At 35.0% G+C, this 21,727-nt stretch overlaps 1 pseudogene; it reads right to left on the bottom strand.

The window, feature by feature from the left end:
- Window positions 1-19,336: 19,336 nt before the first annotated feature.
- Window positions 19,337-20,401, bottom strand: LOC149229338 (protease Do-like 9 pseudogene; annotated as a pseudogene).
- Window positions 20,402-21,727: the final 1,326 nt, after the last annotated feature.

Raw genomic sequence — 21,727 nt, 5'->3', positions numbered from 1 at the left:
AATTTTCATTATTTTTTTTTATGTACAAGTGCATTGAATATTTCTTTTTTAAAATCATGTATATTGTAAAATTCAAATTCTGTCAAAATTGAAAATTTTCATTATTATTTTTTTTAATGTAGAAGTGAATTGAATATTTTTCATTTTACAATAGCTTATATTGCAAAATTGAAATAGCTTAGGTTGTAAAATTCAAATAGGCTTTTATTTTTAAGTTATAATTTTTTAATAAAATTGTAAATTTATAGGTTTTTTAGTATATAAATATGTGCTACATAGTAGTTAGTACTTGTCATTAGTTTAAATATAGATAATTGGAATATGAACTGCTCGCAGTGATATGATCAATCAAATCCTTCATAAAAAAATAGAAATGAAAGTGAAAATATTGTGTTAAAATGTTGTTTTTTGGTGAGCCCCCTATATCATTGGTTGTAATGAAGTTTTATAACCTTATTTTTTTTTGGCAGTGTTTGGTTCAAATTGACATGTTAAACTTAGTTTCAACTCAATGATATGTCAATTCCAAGAAACTTGTTTTGCACAACCAATTGTCTCCTACAAAGTTCATGCAAATTGAAAATGATTAATATATAATTGAATGCAATTGTATTTGCGGCAGTGAAGACATGAGAATATGGAACAAATTTTTTTTATTGTTATCTCTCAAATGACGTCTCTTTCTTTTGCATAGCAAAATTGAGTTGGGATGATCTATGATTTTTTATTTAGTATTAAAGTACTTTTTAAATTAAATTGTAAAGACAGCTTAATTAATATTTATGAATAATTCACAATAACAATTGTTTTACTATTAATTTAACAACTAAATTATAACTGGTACATTTATATAAATTATATCACTAGTAACTATAGATCGATATCAAAAAACTTAGTTTCTAATCCAAACACTTGGTTTCTAAATCATTTCGTCTCGTCAAAAAAAACATTGACAAATTTTCAATATTTAAATAAATAAAATATATCATTTTTTCTTTTCAATTTTTTTCTAAATATTATAAGTTTGTCTATGATTTGTGATTTAGTATTAACTTTTTACATGGTAACTGAGACTAATCTTTTGTGTTTGGTTCGAAGAAAGAAGTTAAAACAACTTTAACAAACCAATTGAAACAGATGAGAAATTGAAGACTAACCTCCAATTAAATGTCGAACAATTTCTAGTGACTTGAAATAGAGTATGGAACTTCAAAGTGAGATCCTTATAATATCCTAGGTGGAGCTTCAAATTAATCACAGAAAAATAATTTACAAAAAAACTATTAATTTCTTGAATTCCTTTGACATGCAAGAGCAACAACATTAATAGAAAGGAATTAAAAAAAAAACTATTAATTTCATGAATTCATTTCACATGCGAGAACAACAAACATTAATGGAAAGGAATTAAAAAAAAACTATTAATTTCTTAAATTTTGGAAGCGGAACAAGGGTTTTGAATAGGGAGCAACGAGTGCGAGCTAGTAACAATGGAGGGACAAGGAGGGGGGAGCTCCACTACCTCCTATAGTCATGTAGTTACGAAAAAAGGTAAGGAGGCGGGTTCGAATTGATTCAAGAAACCAATGGAGGCAGAGACAGAGAAGATAAGCACAAAAATGTCGGAAAGCATCAAATCTCATGAACAGGAAGAGAATCATGAGGAAGTCAGAAGAGAGAAGAGAACAGGAGACAACAGTCAAAGAACTGAGCACAAGATTGTGATAGGACTCGGTAAACCCAAGTCAAAACAGGTCCACAGGGATCACATGGCGGCATACGCGGTTATATGCAAATTTATGGGAATATGGCCAATGGAGAAAGCTTTGCACACATGGATAAGAAACCACTGGAAACCAAATGGAGAAATAAAGTTTCATCTTGGGTCTAAGAGTTTCTTCACAGTGGTTTTCAAAAACCTAGAGGATAAAGACAAAGTTTTCGAAGGAGGACCATATTTCTTTGCTGCTGCAAGCCTCTACATGCGACCATGGGTGATGAATTTTGTCTCGGAACGAGAAACATTCACATCGGTACCAGTATGGATAAGACTCTACTCCCTACCTTTAGATTATTGGTTGCCAAAATCCTTAAAAGCCATAGGCAATAAATTAGGTCATTTTTAAAAAATATCAGATGCGACTCTGCGAGGTAAATATACCTCCTTCACCCGCATATGTGTAGAAATGGACCTATCGGGAGCACTTCCGGACGAAATCATTCTAGAAGTATATGATGAAGAATGGGTGCAGGCGGTGGACTATGAACATGTCCCATTCAGATGCCGTAAATGTCATGAACACGGGCACCTCTTCAGAGACTGCCCACTCAACAAACTGGAGGACAATATGAAAACCAACACAAGCAAAGATCCTGAAGGCTTTACCAAGGTGGGAGGCAAAGGGAAAGGAGGAAAAAGGTACCAAAAGAAAACTAGCAAGGATAAGCAACCAATTCATAACAGTTTCAAGACGTTAGAAGAAGAAGGTGGGAACAATGAAATGGACCAGGCACTGGAGGATAATCCTGCAGAGAAGGAAAAAGATGATAGCATGGAGGAAATATAGGAGAACTACAAACTAAAGGAGGATCTGCCAAGCACTATGGAACTTGGCAGGGACCATGAGATGACCCCAAGTGAAGTTGGTATGGAGGACCGCGAACTACAGGAGATTCTTGAGAGGGAGAACCTTGATCTTGAAAAGTTCCTGGAGCAGGGAACCACCAAAGGTGTTGATTCTCTACCACAAGAGGAGTTTGACAGAGTGTAGCAGCTCTTCCTCTGGATATCTCAAGCAAAGCGTTCTGTAGTCAAAAGGAACCATGATAGCTAGGAAAATAGAGGGGTAAAATCAATGGAGGTAACATCAGGACACTCTTGCAAGAACCCAAGCAGGAAAGGAGGAAGGAAGAGACAAAATGAGTTGTTGATAGAGTGTGGGAAACTCATGATTAAATCAGGCAAGATGAAATATCTTACTAGTTACTCATTTACAAACTTTTCATAATGAAGCTCACAACCTGGAACATTAGGGGTCTAGGAAGTAAAAGAAAACAAAGAAATCTCAGCAATATAATAAAAGAAGAAAAACCAGATATGGTGTTTATACAGGAAATAAAATGTTCAATAGACAAAATTAGAGACATACATAACAAATGGCTTATTAAGTACGAGTATCTAGAAGTTATAGCAAACAACACAACATGAGGGATTCTCACTCTTTGGAATCCCCAGAAACTTGGAATCCTGGATGCTGAAGCATCTAGGAACTACCTTTCGATGGTTATCCAACCTTTGGGTGACAAGGAACTCTATATGATCACAAATGTCTATGGTCCTCAAAAACTTGAAGATAAACTCAGGCTTCTCACCTCACTGGAGGAGCTAAGAGAGATACATCCTGTTATGCCCTAGATTCTGGGAGGGGACTTTAATATGTTCAGATCTCTTATAGAAAAAAAGGCGGGACCAGAATACTAGGTAGAGACTCCATTTCCTTCCAAAACTTCCTAAACGACATGAGGTTGGTGGATACAGAGACAATAAATGGCACCTTCACATGGAACAATAAGAGGGGAGGGGCTTCTCAAGTTGCCTCTAAACTAGACAGATTCATAATCTCGGAGGACCTCTTTCTCACTGGCCTTGACTTGACTGCTTTAATCCTTCCTTTTGGAGGCTCGGATCACTGGCCTATCTAGCTTGAAGCTTCTTTTATAGGCACTCCGAGGAATAGACCTTTCAAGTTTGAAAATGTCTGGCTCACTCACCTTGATTTCATCACTAATATTGGAAAATGGTGGGTGGAAGACATGCCCGTTCAAGGCACGAAGATGTTCCTATTACAACAGAGACTGAAACACATCAAACTCAGGCTTAAAGAATGGAACAAAAATGAGTTTGGCAATATTTTCAAAGCCAAAAGAGAAGTTGAACAGAAACTACAGGGAATTAACCAAATCCTCATCTTAGATGGCTTTACCGAGGAAAGGAAAATGCAAGCTAACTCTCTTCAACAGGAATGGGAAAACAGATGCTAGCAAGAGGAGATCTTCTGGAGACAGAAATCGAGAGTGCAATGGATTAAAGAAGGGGAAAGAAATACAAAGTTTTTTCACAAGTCAACCATGGATCATAGGGCACATAACAAGATTGTAAAACTCAGAGATACTCAAGGGAAAGAGCTAAGTACCCAAAAAGAAATGAAATATGCTCTGGTACAACATTTTCAAAGCATAGCAGAGGAGCCTCTCTTAGACAGATCACAATTTATCAATAGCTTCACACAGTACATTCCAAAACTAGTAACCAGGGAAGACAATTACAATCTCAACAGGCTAGTGACTGAAGAGGAGGTCAATGAAGTCATCAAAGAGATGCAAAATGGGAAAGCTCCAGGATTGGATGGGTTCAATGTAGACTTCTTCAAAACATGCTAGGAAATAGTCAAACAAGATATCCTTGATGTTGTGGAGGACTCGAGAAAATCTAAAACAATTTTGAGGGCGCTCAATGCATCTTTCATAGCCTTAATTCCAAAGCAGGAAAAAGCTATGACACCAGATAGATTTAGACCCATAGCTTTATGCAATGTGGTGTACAAAATTATTTCTAAAGTAATTGCAAATAGACTCAAGCCCCTTCTTCCAACTCTTGTGTCTGAGGAGCAAACTGGATATGTGGAAGGAAGACAAATTCTCAACAACATCATTCAAGCTCACGAGGTGGTGCATTCTCTCAAGAGCAATAAGCAAGTGGGTATGATCATACAGCTTGACCTAGTGAAAGCTTATGATAAGCTAAGCTGGTCGTACATCAGGGAAGTACTAAAAGCGTATGGCTTCAACCACAACTGGATAAGATGGGTAATGGCCCTTGTTACCATAGCCAGTTTTTCAATCCTACTTAATGGCTCTCCATCCAGAACATTTAGGCCTTCGAGAGGCCTTAGACAAGGAGATCCACTCTCCCCCTTCCTCTTTATTCTCATGATGGAAGGATTAGGCAAAGCGATCAAATCAGCTAATGCAGAAGGAAGAATCCAGGGTCTCAAACTAACCCTGAATGGGGACACCTTGACTCATCAACAATTTGTGGATGACACCATGCTGCAGGGTACACCCACGGTCAAGGAAGCTAAAGCTTTCAAACAAATCCTGAACGATTTTGCTATGGCTGCGGGTACAGAGGTAAGCCTCACAAAATAAATAAAAAAAATCTTTTTTAATACTGACATTGTTGTTCAAAGAAATCTCTTCAAAATTCTCGGCTTTCAAAGAGATCAACTACCCTCCAAATATCTGGGAATACCTCTCACCGACAAACCTCTGAGTAAGGAAGTTTGGGAGCTAGTGACTAATAAATTGTAGGACAAAATTAGAAAATGGACAAGCAAATCTTTGAATTTAGCAAGACGGCTAGTGCTTACAAAGGTTGTCCTGCAAACCATCCCCATCTTCATGTTTTTAGCTCTTCCTGCCCCAAAAGGAGTTTTACAACACATCAGGAACATCCAAAGAGATTTTCTTTGGGGCAAAGGGGAAGAGAAAAAGAAATGGGCTCTGGTAGCTTGGGAAAAGCTCTGCAAACCCAAGACCCATGGAGGTTTGGGACTTCATGACCCGGAAACCCTAAGCAAAGTTTTGGGGGCAAAACTTTGGTGGAGATGGCTAAAGGAAATGAGAACCCCTTGGGCTAAGCTTTGGAAACAGAAGTATGCAAATAACTGGCAAGAAAGGGATCATATTCGAATGACAAGGCTCATCAAGGGCTCCCACATTTGGAACAATGCTTGGGAGAATAGAGCCATTGTTCAGAAGCATAGTTTCTGGGAGATCAGAGATGGAAACCTAGCCTGGTTTTGGGAGGATAACTGGCAGCAGGAGCCTAACCTATGTAGAGAAGAACTAGACATTCTCAAGAATGACACTGACAATAAACGGTTGTTCAGGGTATGTGACATTTGGGATTAGACAAGGGACAAGGGCAAATGGAGAACATTGAAGGACCTAGTATATAGTGAAGAGATCCCTTTGTAGGCCCAGACAGAAGCTCTTGCAATGATCCTGGAATAGAGAAAGATTCTGACATCAACATTGTCTGACCAACTAAGATGGGGAAGAAATGGCGAAGGCAACTTCAACCTCAAAGAAGTCAAAAGAATTGCCACTGGGCTTGACTTTCCAAACCTTGATAAGATATGGAAGGACCTATGGTAGAACCCGCACTGGATGAAAATCAAACTGTTCATGTGGTTGGTGCAACATAAAAAAGTTATGACTTGGGAAAATCTTAGAAAAAGAGGTTTAGCTGGTCCATCTAGATGCCAGTTATGTGGTCTACAAGAAGAAATGATGGATCACCTACTCAACCTCTACACATTCACCTCTACCTTGTGGAATTGGGTAGCCTCAATATTTAGGCAAACTGATAGGGATGAATACAGCATCACTGGCACTTTGACAAATTGGAGGAAAGACTTCTAAAAAATGAAATAGTCAACAAAGCCTGGACTTTGGTGCCAGGTTTTTTGATCTGGGATGTATGGAAAGAACGCAACAATAGGATTTTCAAAAACAGAACTTGCTCAACCTAGAGCATCATCATAACTCAGATTTTAAGACAACTCAAAGAAACTGTGAGCACCCTTCTAAAGCAACCCCCCAATAACCCTCCTCTAAACCAGGATGCTCATATTATTTTGCATTTGGGTCTCCAGTCGCTTGTCCCCCAAGGCATAAGCAAGATTGTAAGACATACAACAATGGGGAAGGACTTCTGGCAACCGCCCCCTCATGGCTTTTTGAAATTTAATATAGATGGAGCCTCTAAGGGAAACCCTGGGGTTGTTGGTTATGGAGGAGTCATAAGAGATGAGCAGGGAAACATAAAATTCATCTTTCATAGTCATTTGGGGAATGCCACTAATAATATGGCGGAACTCATGGCCTTAGAGAAATGCCTAGAAATCTTGATTGAATACAATTTACACAATACCATCATAGAGGCAGACTCTAAATTGACAATTAATTCGGTCAAAAAGATAGGCAACGACACAACACCAGAAAAAGTATCAAATCACTGGTGGTTATTGCAGGTCTATCAACGTATACAATCCCACCTAAGAGCCCTAAGAACACTCAGATTTGTTCATGTGCACAGAACAACCAACAGGTTAGCGGATCGTCTGGTGAATGAGGGAGTGCTCTGTACAAGAGATAACAGAAGCTATGTGTGGGAGTCGACACCCTCAGGGAATTTGCGCGAGGACTGTCACAGACAGGCGATCGCAGACAGGGAGTATTTTAAATTTATGAAAGATAAGCAGTAAATAGACCAATGGAGACAGTAGAAAGTGAACCAATAACAGGGAAGAAGCTAGGGGTAAATAGTGGGCAGGTTGACAGGCAGCCGACCATCGATGGCAGTGAGCGCCAGCATCCTACGGATTTCGGGCGGATAGATGCACGAAGGATATCCCATAAAACGGACCCGAAAAACTATAGAGTGGCAGTTTAGGCCACCCATCGGGTCCGATTGGAAAAATAGCGAGTGTGCATGTTGTCGGCCCGAAATCAACTCTGGACCATCGGATCGACGAGGGCCGGATCGCACGGTAGTCGGGTCATAAAGCTAATCGAGGGCTAATCCACAAAACGGACCCGAAATTTTATAGAAAGGTGGTTTTAGTTTCTCATCGGATCTGAAAGGCATTTAAGGAGTGGGCAAGTTGGTTCATCCGAAATCAGTTACAAACCGTCAGATATTTGAGGGTTGGATCACTCGTTCATCAGGTTGCCAGGTCAACCACAAGTTAAGGCCTATTTTATATTCACTCACTGTTCCTTTGTCGGCCATAGGATAAGTGGGCCATAGGTTTTTGTGGGCCATAGGTTATGTGGGTCCTCATCATTAAGGGCTGTCGAGTTCTTTGTTGCCCGAAAATAGCTTAGAACTTTTCAAATTTATCTCTCGAGTTAGGAAGGAAGGCAGGTTTTCTAGAGTGAAGCTTTGAGAATGAACAATTCATTGGGGGTTTAAGCATCAATCCTTTTGTAGTTTTGTTTGAGTCAGGTACGGGGTTGTGTCTACCCAGCTGTCTGCTAAGTGTTCACAGAGTTGGTGTTGCTGTTCTTGGCTTTGTTTAAAAAGTGTACATTATGTTATTTTTCTTGATTAATGGAAGGCTCCACTTTTACTGGTTCAAAAAAAAAAATTCTTGAATTTTTGAAATTCAATTTCTTGTTATAAGATCAATTTCTTGAATTTTTATAGAGGCTTAAATAAAACAAATTTAACAAAGTTGCTGAAAAAATGCTTACCATATCCTAAAAATGAGTAACTATACATCAATAAAACTTTCTTAAGAAAAAAGTGCTCACAAGATTCTAAAAACTAATAAGTAATTATCATAATAGTTATTAATTATAAAAGCTATGTGTAAACCAAAAAAAAATAAGATTAATGTAATTGGAATTGAAATAAATACAAAAAATACAAAAAAATATAAGTCAAATTAAAAAGTAATAAAAACCAATAAAAAAATTATTGGGATTTTTTTAAAACTATTTTTTCCTCTTTAAAATTTGTGATCTTAAAAAAACCATAGAAAAGGACAAACAAAAAAATATAAGTCAAATTTAAAAGTAATAAAACTAAATTTATTGGATCTTTTTAATTATTTTTTCCTCTTTAAAATTTGTCATATTAAATTGAAAATATGGAGAAAAAACTATAATTCATGAAAATGGAAATAATAAAAATAAATAAATAAATAAAAAGTTAAAAAAATTGTAACTAATAGAAATGGAAGTTACTTAACATCCCATAATAAGACCTCAACCAATCACCTTACAAATAAATAAATTTAAATAATAATAAGAAATAGTAAAAAATGAATTCCCAATGTTAAACTATGGATAAGTAGCATAAATTTTTGGTCAAAGGCAAATTAATAGGCACTCAAATTATAATAAATTTATCATACTAATTTATTTATATTTTCATATATAAATATATTTATCATATTAATTTTTTTTATTATTATATAAATTATACAGTGCAAACTTATGATTTAAATATATCAATTTTATGATTCAAGTATAATTTAGTTAAATTCTAAATAGAATTAAAAGGAAAAATATTCAAAAAAACTTAAATACAAGTGAGTGAGTCTCTACTAAATTTAATATTTCTAATTATCTCCATAGGCATGTTTATTTTAAAACAAAGCTTTCATAATTTTAATTTAATTATCAAGTGGATGGCAGCATTTTATCCTCACTAGAATATTTTAGAATATTCATAATAATATACACAAATCAAAGATTGAAATTTATTTTTAAAGTAGTTATGTTCTTTTTAATTTTTAATTAAATTAATTTTGATAAGTCATATTAGCAAAATGAAATATATCATGAAATAAGTGTTCTAATATTTATTATTAGTTAATTTCTATTAATATTTATCAATTAATTAATTTATATCACTATACTAGTTTATAATTACATTGTAAAATTTAATATTCATAAGTAAAATATGTATTTGGTATTTTTTAATAATATTATAATTTATTATTTTTCTTAATTTACAAATTAATTTTTTTATTAAAAAATAAAAATTAAAGTATAAACCTATCAAAATATAATATTTGCACAACCACATTAATAAAGGTGGTTGATATATGCGACTAGGATGCACAACCATATTAATAAATGTGGTTGATATACCCCAATAGACATCTATGGTATGGATTTAATAATATTATTATTATATAACAACTTACTCATATTATCAATAATATAATAAACCCAAGGGATTAATATGATAAAATGAAGGGATTATAAACCTTAGGATTAGTATTACTAGCCTAGATCCATCTTATTAACTTAAACCTCTTTTTTGAGTGCAAAACTTGAGGAAAATCAAAAGTTAAGATGGATCTAGGTTGGTTTTAGTTGTGTGCGGCCAAGGAAAATCTATTGAAGATATGATTAATTTTATCAATAATATGTACATACATCTAATATTAATATAATGATTTTAAATATGTTAAATATGTATATTAATCTGGATTTTAAATTTGCTTAGTTACCTTAGCTTGTCGACAGATAAATATTGTTAATAACTTTAATGATGACAAATGATTAAATACAAATTTTCAATGCAAAGTGACAATGTAATAGTGTTGAATGATAGAAAATATGAATAATAAGAATGCAATCAATTACACATAGCCTTCATTGTGATTAATCTCAAACTACTTTCTTCTATTATTCTTATTGTCACCTTGATTACTTTTGTCATCTTTTCATAACGATCATATGAAAAGAAAAGTTGATATCGTAAACCATTTAAATCTTTAGCTTGAGTTGTTGTAGTAAACATCATTCCTTGTATTTCTTGCTCTCCAATATTAATAGGTTGAATTACTATAACAAAAAAATCAATGTACATTGTCAATAATTTTTTGTGCTTACTCTGAAATAAATGCATAATGTTAATCCAATCACTTTAAAATTAATGTACCATTGCACATCCAATTACATTAAATGAGAAATCAACATCTACATTGAAATGAATGCATCTAATGCAAGCAATCAAATAATATTAGAAAAGAACATTTACACTTAAATCAATGCATCTAATGCAAGCAATCAAATAGGATTAGACATCAACATATACACTCAAATCAATGCATCTAGTGCATGTAAGAAAATAGGATTAGAAACCAACCTAATGACATCTAGTGCTGATCATTGCCATCCAGCAGGACTCCTACAACCTCATGACATCCCTATGTCTAAATGGGAGGTAATTTCTATGGATTTTGTGGCGGGTTTTGCACTCACGTCACAGAGGCACAATGTTATATTGGTTATAGTTGATAAATTGACCAAAAGTGCCCATTTCATCCCAGTAAGAGACACTTACGATGTTACTGATGTGGCACGAGTTTTTATAAGTGAAGTTATTCGACTACATGGGTTACCCACAAAGATCATTTTTGATAGAGACTCTCAATTTACATCTAGGTTTTGGACAAGTTTGCAGTTAACACTATGGGCTCATTTAAACCTGAGCACTACATATCATCTAGAAACAGATGGGCAGACTGAAAGAGTAAATCAGGTTATGGAAGACATGCTTAGAATGTACATCATGGATAATCAGACTCAGTGGGAAAGGTACTTACCATTGGTAGAGTTTTCCTATAATAACAGTTACCACAATTCAATTGGGATGCCTCCTTATCAAGCTCTATATGGGAGGCCATGTAGGACGCCATTGAGTTGGGAAAAGTTCGAGGACCGAGTAATAGTTGGGCCAAAATTAGTTCAACAAATGGAGGAACATGTACGACATATTCGACAAAGGTTAAACAAAGCACAAGATAGACAGAAGAGTTATGCTGACTCACATAGGATTAATCGCAGTTATGAAGTAGGGGATCAAGTTTTTATTCGTATCTGACCCAACAAAATAACCATTCGGTTTGGGAAAGGGATGAAGTTGTCACCTCAGTTTGTAGGACCTTTTAGGATCAAGGAGAAGATTGGACCAGTTGCCTATTGTCTTGTACTGCCACCCCATTTGCATAAAACTCATGATGTTTTTCATGTATCTATTTTGCGACATTATGTTTCTGATGAATCTCACAAATTGGATTGCAGGGAATTGCAGGTCTTGGAGATGGGAACCATAGTGGCCAAACCATTACGCATATTGGACCATAGGGTTTGACAGCTCAGACGTCGCATGGTGGAACAAGTTAAGGTCCAATGGGACAAGTATAGCCCAGGATCTACTACCTGGAAGGATGCAGAGACTATACATCGTGACTACCCCTCACTTCTTGAGCATCTGTGATGCCCATTTTGACTTAGATAGCTACCTATGATAAAGCTCTATTTTGCAGTTCCATGTTATTTATTTATGAACGATATGTAATATTGATGCATTTAGTTGGACATGTGAAACTACTTATATAAATCATTCGATGGTTTAGGTATTGATGATGGAAATGTTTGATGTATGATCTAATGTATGACTTACTTGGTGATGATTTATCTAGTGCACAACTTATCAGAGTTATTGTTATTTCATGTATGGCTTAAGTGGATATGATTTATCTAATGAATGACTTAGTGAAATTATGATTTATCTAATGTAAGATTAATTTCTAGTATGAACTACAAAATTGACACGTGGATACTAGACTTAGTAACATGATGTTTAAGATCACTTATCTATATATATTTTGTTATATATATGCATGAATGAGAACTAACCTGCAGATTGGAAAGAAATATATGATAGCCAAGATCTACTCTTCCATTGGGGAAGGTCGAGACATCTAATGAGGAAAGGTATGATGTACATTGTTCTATTACATTTTGTATCTACTTGATATGCACTCTTATGACATCAGTAAAATGTAAATGGCAGGTGACAAGACTACCTGACTAGATTATTCGATGACAAGTACCCAACCAATGCTATAGTGTGGTCCATATTAGGGTGTTTACCCTAGTTGTAAGGAGGGGTGGAGGTATTTCCCACCATGTAACCTCCAAATCTGGAATTGTGGGAGTGCAGTGATGGTCACGCTCCCCTAGACGTGTGATGACAATTTCCAGTTGCCTACTGGGGAAGTTAGGTAAATATAGTCGACGATTCCACCATATTGGTTTTAGCAGTGATTAGATTGGTATAGCCGATGCCATAGTATATAGCAGCAGAGGATGGATAGGGTGGTAACAGAAGTAGGTTAGGAAGGATAAGAGAATATAGATTAGTGGGAGACTCTTGATGGGAAGTGGTATCATTGCCTGACTTATTAAATTTTACTACTATAACTCTCTCTTTATTATGTTATGCCTTATTGTCAAACTGCTTTTGAACTCCTTGTATCTTTTTCACTCTAACTTCGGGACGATTTTTTCTGAAGGAGGGGTGTATTTAATGCCCTACTTAATCTTATCATGCAAATTTTATTAGTGTTTAAATTACCTTAAAATATTGACTTATAATTATCAAGAAATATTGGTACATACCTACATTTGTGAAATTGTAAATTTATTTACTGATATAAATTCTATTATTGTTATTATTCAATTCCTAACTTGTCTTCTCAAATTTAATTTTTTATAGGATACGGTCTCCTTCCATTTATTCCATTTTAAATATCCATATCCCAAGGTGTCTTCTCAAAATTTACTTGGGAGAAGATATGGTCTCCTCCAATTAATTTTCAAATTAAATATCCATATATTATCTCCAAAATGTCTTCTCAAATCTACTTGGGAGAAGATATGGTAAGAAAAGTCAAGGATTTTAAATGAAAGGATGAGGGGGCAGTCATGACATTAATGACAAGTGTTTGACGTGGATGGGAGGAAGAGGCATAAAAGGGGAAGGATGATGAGAGGAGCGGGGGATCCTTGGTCTTGTTTTTGGTTTGGTTTTGTTTTGGAGGATTTTGTTTTGAACGAGGGATGTGGAGAAAGAGGAGGGAGATATGTGGAAAAAGAGGAGGGAGATCAAACTTGGATCTAGAGAGTGTTTGTTAAACTTGGACACACTACATCTAGTTGGACTTGGGCTCAGAGGGCTAGGGAACTTGTGGAGGTTCCCTGGGCTAGGAAATACTTCCTAGTTGGCTGGGAGGCAAATCTAGTTGGGTAGTCAAAAGGAGCATCCCAACAGAGTCAAGAGCTCAGGAGCATCTCAACTAAGCTATTGGAACATGTATTCCTCCATTTATTGATTACTTATGTAAATGGTTGTAATGAAATTCTTATTTATTTAATTTGTGGTAAATAAATTTTAATGGTATATTATCGTCAAATAAATGTTTAGATATAAATAAGTTATTTCCCATCTTATTGTGTTTAAAATTATAGAAATTTAGGTTTTAGTTAGAGGACCCTAGGAGGGAGCCTCACATCTTCAAATATGTATTTGTTGCTAACCTTCCAAGTGTCTCAAGCAAGAATGATGGGCACGATTTGAAAGAAAGGGTTTATCTAGTGACCTGAAGTCTAAGAATGGATAAGGGGTCTTTCCACACAAACTTGGTAAAGTAGCAATGAATAAAGAGGTGTTCTACATATTAAGGTCCACTTATACAATGACAAAAAACATTCGACTCAATGAATCCCCTTCCTTGTAGATTGTCCCATGTAAAAATATGGTTTGCAAAAGAGAGTTAGCAAATGCACCAAATTTTTTGAGGTAATGGCCATTTCGATATATTTTTATACCACTAAATATCTCTATCTTCCACTGTGGAAGAGGAGATAGGTTCATAGGCTGATCTAGCTAAAACCTATCCAAAAGAGGTGTTATAGCTCCAGTCTATGGAATCATCTTCATTGTTTAGATAAATCACGTTAGAAATCAAACCTTTTACAAAATGGTTCCATTCAGCAACCAAGGGCCCATGTAAGATCAGATCATCTAAGTTTTTCTAGCTACGAGAGAGAAGTGCTTGTTGACTTAATATCATAACATGGCTAAATTTGTACAACCCTTAAGAATTGAAGAGGGAAAACAGGTCCAAAGATAGTTTATAAAAAGTGATGCCTCCTATAAAAAGATCCTTCCCAATAATGATTAATTACTTTTACCTACCTTCTAGGTGAGCCAGATGGAGAGAAAGGGAAAGCTTCTAACGGGCGCCTCGAGGTAATAGAACTAAAGTTATTAACTTGCTTGTCAAAAGATCTCAATGAGTCAATGAAATATATGTTTTTTAAGTATTTGTCTTTAATAATGTGATTCCAAAGACCAAAATCATTCATAGCTCTCCATAGGCTCTTCATAGAGAGGGATTTTTGAAACCACAACCCCCTAAGAAATTAGGTTGAGATAAAAGGCCCCATTTTGGCACATTGATACCTTTCTTTTTCTTTTACTAGTCCAATGGAAATTAAACATGCATTGATGAATATTCCTAATAATAAGTTTAAGGATCTTAGAGAGTGTTAATGAATACACTAAGATACTTCCAACATAGACTTTACCATAATCATTATATCTCCCATCTTCCAAGTAGTAACAGTTTGGTTTCAAGTAAAAACTCATATATAACTTTTTTGATGGCCTCACACCCATTTCATCTGCACTTCATCTATAATTGCACCTATTTTATTTTGAAGCACTTATAATAATTCTACACTCCATCTATAATTGCACCTATTTTGACGCACTTATAATAAGCTCCATTTACCTATAAATACAAAATCGCAATTATAATAAGCTCCATTCACCTATCAATACAAAATCATAAGTTATTCCGAACCAACCAACCACCCTATCTTTTTCTTAAACTAAATAGTCCCGAGTTCACCTAATTCTACTAACTCTCGGATATCTCCATTTGATGTGTTATTGTCAAGTCAAAGGGTGTTCGTGGATAACAACCATCCATCTTATATTATTGGCCAGACTAATAATGTAATGTATTAACACAAGTTTTATTTACTATGATATTGAGACATAAATGCGCGGGTAATATGTATCCACCACTAAATAATGTATTTGTTTCGATCAGTAAATATATACTACTCAAAGCATTTATGAATCAATAATATAGTAAAGAAGACTTACCCTTGTCTGGATGAACTAAAACATTGAATTCTTCCATATATATCACCTTTTAATAATGTAGCAGGGTATTTAATCTTTTAATAATGGAGTAGGGTATTTAAGAATGTCGTGGGTGGGCCTGACGGATTTTGAGCCTAGATGACTTCATCTGATAGGTCAACCAATTTTCTATTTTTAGCATATTTAACGGTGAATATAGATATTTCAAGAAAAAAGAAGGGTCAAAAGCGTGGCCAGATGTGAAATAGTTTAAAAGCAAAAGCGCCAATGCCATTGATAATGGATAAGATTTTCAAGACATTGTTTATATATAAATCACTGATATGGAGACAAATAACTAATGATTACTATTTTAAAATTTGATAATTTGTAATATCTATTTTAAAATTTAGATTGTAATATTTAATGGAAAATAAAAAAACTTCCGCTCCCCGATGGCAATGGCCACTTTCCCTTTCCCGATGCCAACGAGTGGTTAATGAAATGTGATTACTTGGGAGGTCAATGAAATCCGATGACATCGAATCTTGTGAGGGACGAGAGACATATATTGAATATTCAATCCTTCCCAACGACAGGTCAAGTCAATGAAATGGGTTAGACATCGAATCAGGTCAGGTCAATGGAAAATAAAAAAACTTTCGCACAGGACGAGTGGTTAATGAAATGTGATCACTTGGGAGGTCGATGAAATCTGATGACATGGTTAATTTTACTACTATAACTCTCTCTTTATTATGTTATGCCTTATTGTCAAACTGCTTTTGAACTCCTTGTATCTTTTTCACTCTAACTTCGGGACAATTTTTTTTGAAGGAGGGGTGTATTTAATGCCCTACTTAATCTTATCATGCAAATTTTATTAGTGTTTAAATTACCTGAAAATATTGACTTACAATTATCAAGAAATATTGGTACATACCTACATTTGTGAAACTATAAATTTATTTATTGATATAAATTTTATTATTGTTATTATTCAATTCCCAACTTGTCTTCTCAAATTTAATTTTTGATAGGGTATGGTCTCCTTCCATTTATTCCAATTTAAATATTAATATCCCAAGGTGTCTTCTCAAAATCTATTTGGGAGAAGATATGGTCTCCTCTAATTAATTTGCAAATTAAACATCCATATCTTATCCCTAAAATGTCTTCTCAAAATCTACTTGGGAGAAGATATGGTCTTCCCCAATTAATTTCCAAATTAAATATCCATATCTTATCCCCAAAATGTATTCTCAAATCTACTTGGGAGAAGATATGGTAAGAAAAATCAAGGAAACTAAATGAAAGGATGAGGGGGTAGTCATGACATTAGTGATAGGTGGTTGAGGTGGATGGGAGGAAGAGGCATCAAAAGGGGAAGGATGATGAGAGGAGGAGGGGATCCTTGGTCTTGGTTTTGTTTTGGAGGAGGGATGTGGAGAAAGAGGAGGGAGATATGTGGAGAAAGATGAGGGAGATCAAACTTGGATATGGAGAGTGTTTGTTAAACTTGGACACAATACATCCGGTTGGACTTGGGCTCAGAGGGCTAAGGAACTTGTGGAGGTTCCCTGGGCTAGGAAATACTTCCTAGTTGGTTGGGAGGAAAATCCAGTCGGGTAGTCAAGAGGAGCATTCCAACAGAGTCAGGAGCTCAGGAGCATCTCAACTAAGCTATTGGAACAGGTATTCCTCCGTTTATTGATTACTTATGTAAATGGTTGCAATGAAATTTTTACTTATTTAATTTTTGGTAAATAAATTTTAATGGTATATTATCATCAAATAAATGTTTAGATATAAATAAGTTATTTCCCATCTTATTGTGTTTAAAATTAGAGAAATTTAGTTTTTAGTTAGAGGACCCTAGGAGGGAGCCTCACACATGGTATCAGAGCTTAGGTTCAAAGTCCTGACCTTGAAGCCTACCTACTAGAATATATATATATATATATATATATATATATATATATATATATATATATATATCTATATATATATATATATATATATATATATATATATATATATATATATATATATATATATATATATATATATATATATATATAATTATATTTGCAAATTCAAATTCAAAATTTGGAGCCAAACCAGCTGACTTAATCATAATGAATTAATCATTTTTTTCTACATTAATATATACATTTTATTGCTTAGCTAATAGCTGATATTTTGAAAGCCTTCTGAAGCTTCTTAGTCCGTTTATTCTTTCCTCCAGCTGGAATCGTTCATGTAAGGCAGCAACTACTGTTGCAACCTGTGACACAAACACACTGCTCTCCAAATTGTGCACATCTGCAAAGCCAACTTTGTCTCAAAAGTCATATGCTTATGTTTTACATTCTTTGAGTAGACAATTCCCTTAATGATCTTGATGTCACTTCGATGCCCTGAAGCTATGAATTTTCCCTGTGTATCCAAAGATTGTCCAATATAAGCTTGAGACCCAAATACAACCTCTTCCATTTCTCCGCCTCTCGCTCTCTGCTACTAACGCCATCCGTGTAACGCCGCAGAGGATTCTTAGCCCTATACAGCTCCATTTCCTTAGCTCCAACCTCGGCCTGAACTGAATCTCTGACTCCAGCAACATCCCTCTCAGACATTTGAGATGGTATAAAAGAATCATTTTCCTCTATCTTCCTTTGAAGTCTCATCATTTCTTCTATAATGCTTCTGAGGGCAGCTTCTACATTTTTCTTCTCTTGGGCTTTTAATTTCCACTCTTCCATCTTTGCTAGAGAATTTTTGAGCATACTCTGCGCCTTATTTTTTTTTACGTTTAAGCTCCACTACATACCTTCTATGGCTAATTACTTTCCCGCTGGTTTCTGCAACAGATTCATCATTGATATGAATATCTTCATTATTGTTAAAGCGTTGAAATTCAAGTTGATTTACCAGTTGTTTTTTTCTCACATCTCCATTGCTCCTCCTTCAAAGCAAAAACTGCAAGTGCTCTGTCACTAGCCTTGAGATTCTCTAGTCTTTTCCGATTCATTTCCTTTATTTCAGATTCTAGCTCTTTAATCCTTCGCTGAAATGAGTTTTTCTCAGCTTCCCAACTACTGGACCCCTCAATAATAACATTTTTTTTCTTGGGCCTCATCCTCCATTATGAATTTTCTCTGCAAATAACACGGACTCATTACCAAGAGAAGAAGAAGACTCCTCATTTTCTTGTGTTTGGCTTTACAAAAGTCGTTGCTTGCCATGACAATGAAGTGACTATTTCAAGCCAGCTCTCATTATAATTCTCCTCACCAACAGTTGACGCATGCTCCACTTAGAAATGAAAAGATCTTGTTGCCATCCTTCTACAATGCAACTCCATTCAAAAGAATGTCCATTATAAATCTAGGTGCACCTTCAACCGGTGCAACAATGGCTATCCATGCGTTCACATACTTCTCAAATACTTCATTGTAGAGTGAGAGAAAACATTTGATTAGAAGACCTCCCATTGAATGGCTTATGATGGTTACTTTATTTCCTCTAGAGGCTTTATGTATGAATTCTAACTTTGCTCTTAAATGATCAATTGTTTCTTGAAGTCTGTTACTTTGTCGAAAGTCATAGCCAAAACCAAAGAGAGTAGTACCCTCTTCATATCCCCAACCTAGCATCTTTCCTATCATGTCGTGGAAGTAGTAAACAATATTCATCCGAATAATTAGATTAGAATGTAAGGAATGTCACCTATGGAAAACTGATTCATGTTTTCAAATCATCAGATATAGCTGAAGGTATGAAATGTGTTGCAAGAATATCAGGAGTTTCTTCCTTCGATTTTTTTTGTTGCCAAAACAACAATCTGTTGATACTCGACATCAAATCTCAGAAATTCATCCTCACAGTTTTCCACCATGTCTGCAAGATGCCTGAGATTTTTTTACATGCACTCCATTGGAAGCCAGGACCTGTGTATTTATAATATCCTCATAACCAATATTTATATCTACAACCAGAACCTAAGAAATTACCACCAACTGTTCATCTTCTGTTTGTGCCATAGAATGTAGTAGCTTGTCCAACAGTTTTACTGGAGCATCGTAGTCATAATCTTTTCCATATTCATAATGAAGGTATGGCACAGATAGAGCTAAAAATACAAATCCATGTATGATGTAATAAGATGGAGGCTTCCCCTTTATATGTGCAGGGACTAGGCGTTTGTGAGTAGAACGCTCGATATCAAATTCATGATACTCAGAATCATATAGAATTTTGACTTTGGCATGCTCTCTTGTGTACTTCTTTGAAACAAGGTAGCTAAAACCTATGTGCTCACCATGCCTGAAAGGAATAGTTCCATCATTAGCAATATCAATTCCATCAAAACTGAGAATAATATCTGACGATGTCAAGAATTTCACTGCTGGAGTTGTTGGCTCTACCCTTCTTATACGAACACCTTTCTTTTCAGACATCATTCCCATTGCAATACACAAATCAAGATTCTCCATTTTCTGCCATTCTATTCCAAGTATGGGAAATATTGTGTAGTCTCCCAAGCTCATAATCCGTGATAAAGTGTGTAATAACCGGAGTTGGTATAACATATCCAATATTTTCTGCATCTTCATGTTTAAGTGATTGAAATGCAATTCCCACACAGTAGCCCTTGTCATTGAAAGCAGGTCCCCAAGAATTTCCAGCATTTATAGCAGCATCAATATGGACTCTAAGAATAATCAGATCAGGGTCAAGAATGTCACAATAATATAGTCCAAATCTGTCTTCTAGGACTTCAATCATTGTTTCTGGATCCAAGGACATAGTTTTTTTTCTAGCGGTAGGATGATAAAGGGACCAAAGCTTTGTTTGAAATTCATGATCAGCAGCAAAAAGATGAACCCAAACTCGCTCTTTGTGGTACTTTTCATTCACGGTTGTTAATATCGATCCCCTATTCCAGGCATAAGTAAAGCTAGGTCCAAATTAGGGTTCACGTATGGTTGTTTTTTCTCAGCCAAGTGAAGCCACTCTTCAATTTTTTTCAAGTATTTCTTGTCATATTGTGCCCATTTTCACTGTACCAATGTCAAAGTAGATTTTGTGTCATAGGAGAGAAAGAAATTCTTTATACTTAAAGAAGTTATGCACGATGTTTCCAGGATAAATCCCTTTCTAAAAGATAATACATTTTTTCACTTGCTAAGTTTTTACCAAGCTTCTCCTCAGATGAGTCAAACTCTCAACACTTTTCTTCCTTGCCGAGTCTTTATCAAGCCAAGTCTGCTAATCTGTTTAGCTTCAGAGTACGATAGCCATGAAATAAGTCTAAACAAATTCAACCGTAAAGATCCCAACCATTCATGGAGTTTTAATTATGTTATCAAGCCCTTTAGGACATCAGATTTATAACCAATGATTATGTCAAAAGATCAAATTTATTTTGTTGATATTAAACTAGACTTAAACCATAAAAAATATTCCAGGAAATGAATGGCTAAAAGTATGTTAAAAGGAGAATATCGTCTACCATTTTCCTACATCAATTTAACTTATGGATATATTTTAAGCAGGAATTGACTTCCAATTTGAGAAACTCAAGAAAAATCAGACCTAAAACCGTCATCCATATAGTAAATTCTAGCAGGTGTAAATTGCATTTAAGGTGAAATGTTAAGTTCTTTAAGCAAGTCATTGAGGATTATTTACCGTCGATTTGGTGTATATTTGGTTTAGAGCACAAAACAAGTGAACGTTAAAGAGAATAGGTGCTAAATATGTCAAACCAATTCTTGAACCCTCAAAAGTTGACAAAGCAGAAAGAGGAAATTCATTAAGCATTCTTGGATATTGATTTAATGCATGTGGGTCATGAGATCATGAATTATATAGAATTTTCAAGATACAATGTCAAGTTTTTCAAACCCCTAATCAATAATTAAGCTAAACTAATGAGGCTATGAAATAAGCTTAAAACCACATGATTGTTTGGTTAATTATATCATTGCTTTAGTCTGCTTAGTCAATCTATTGTTTAGATCAACAAAAGTTTTTGAAGTTAAGCCATTATAGATCTAAGAGATATGCAAAATGCTTAAGTGATTCAAGCATGGGAAATGAAATGATTTGTAAATGAAATACTCTTTCTAA

Source organism: Pinus tabuliformis, chromosome J (genome assembly GCF_031772625.1).
Source record: "Pinus tabuliformis cultivar Carrire ecotype Pingquan chromosome J, CPIR1, whole genome shotgun sequence".
NCBI lineage: Eukaryota > Viridiplantae > Streptophyta > Pinopsida > Pinales > Pinaceae > Pinus > Pinus tabuliformis.
This window is presented reverse-complemented; position numbering and strand designations above follow the sequence as displayed.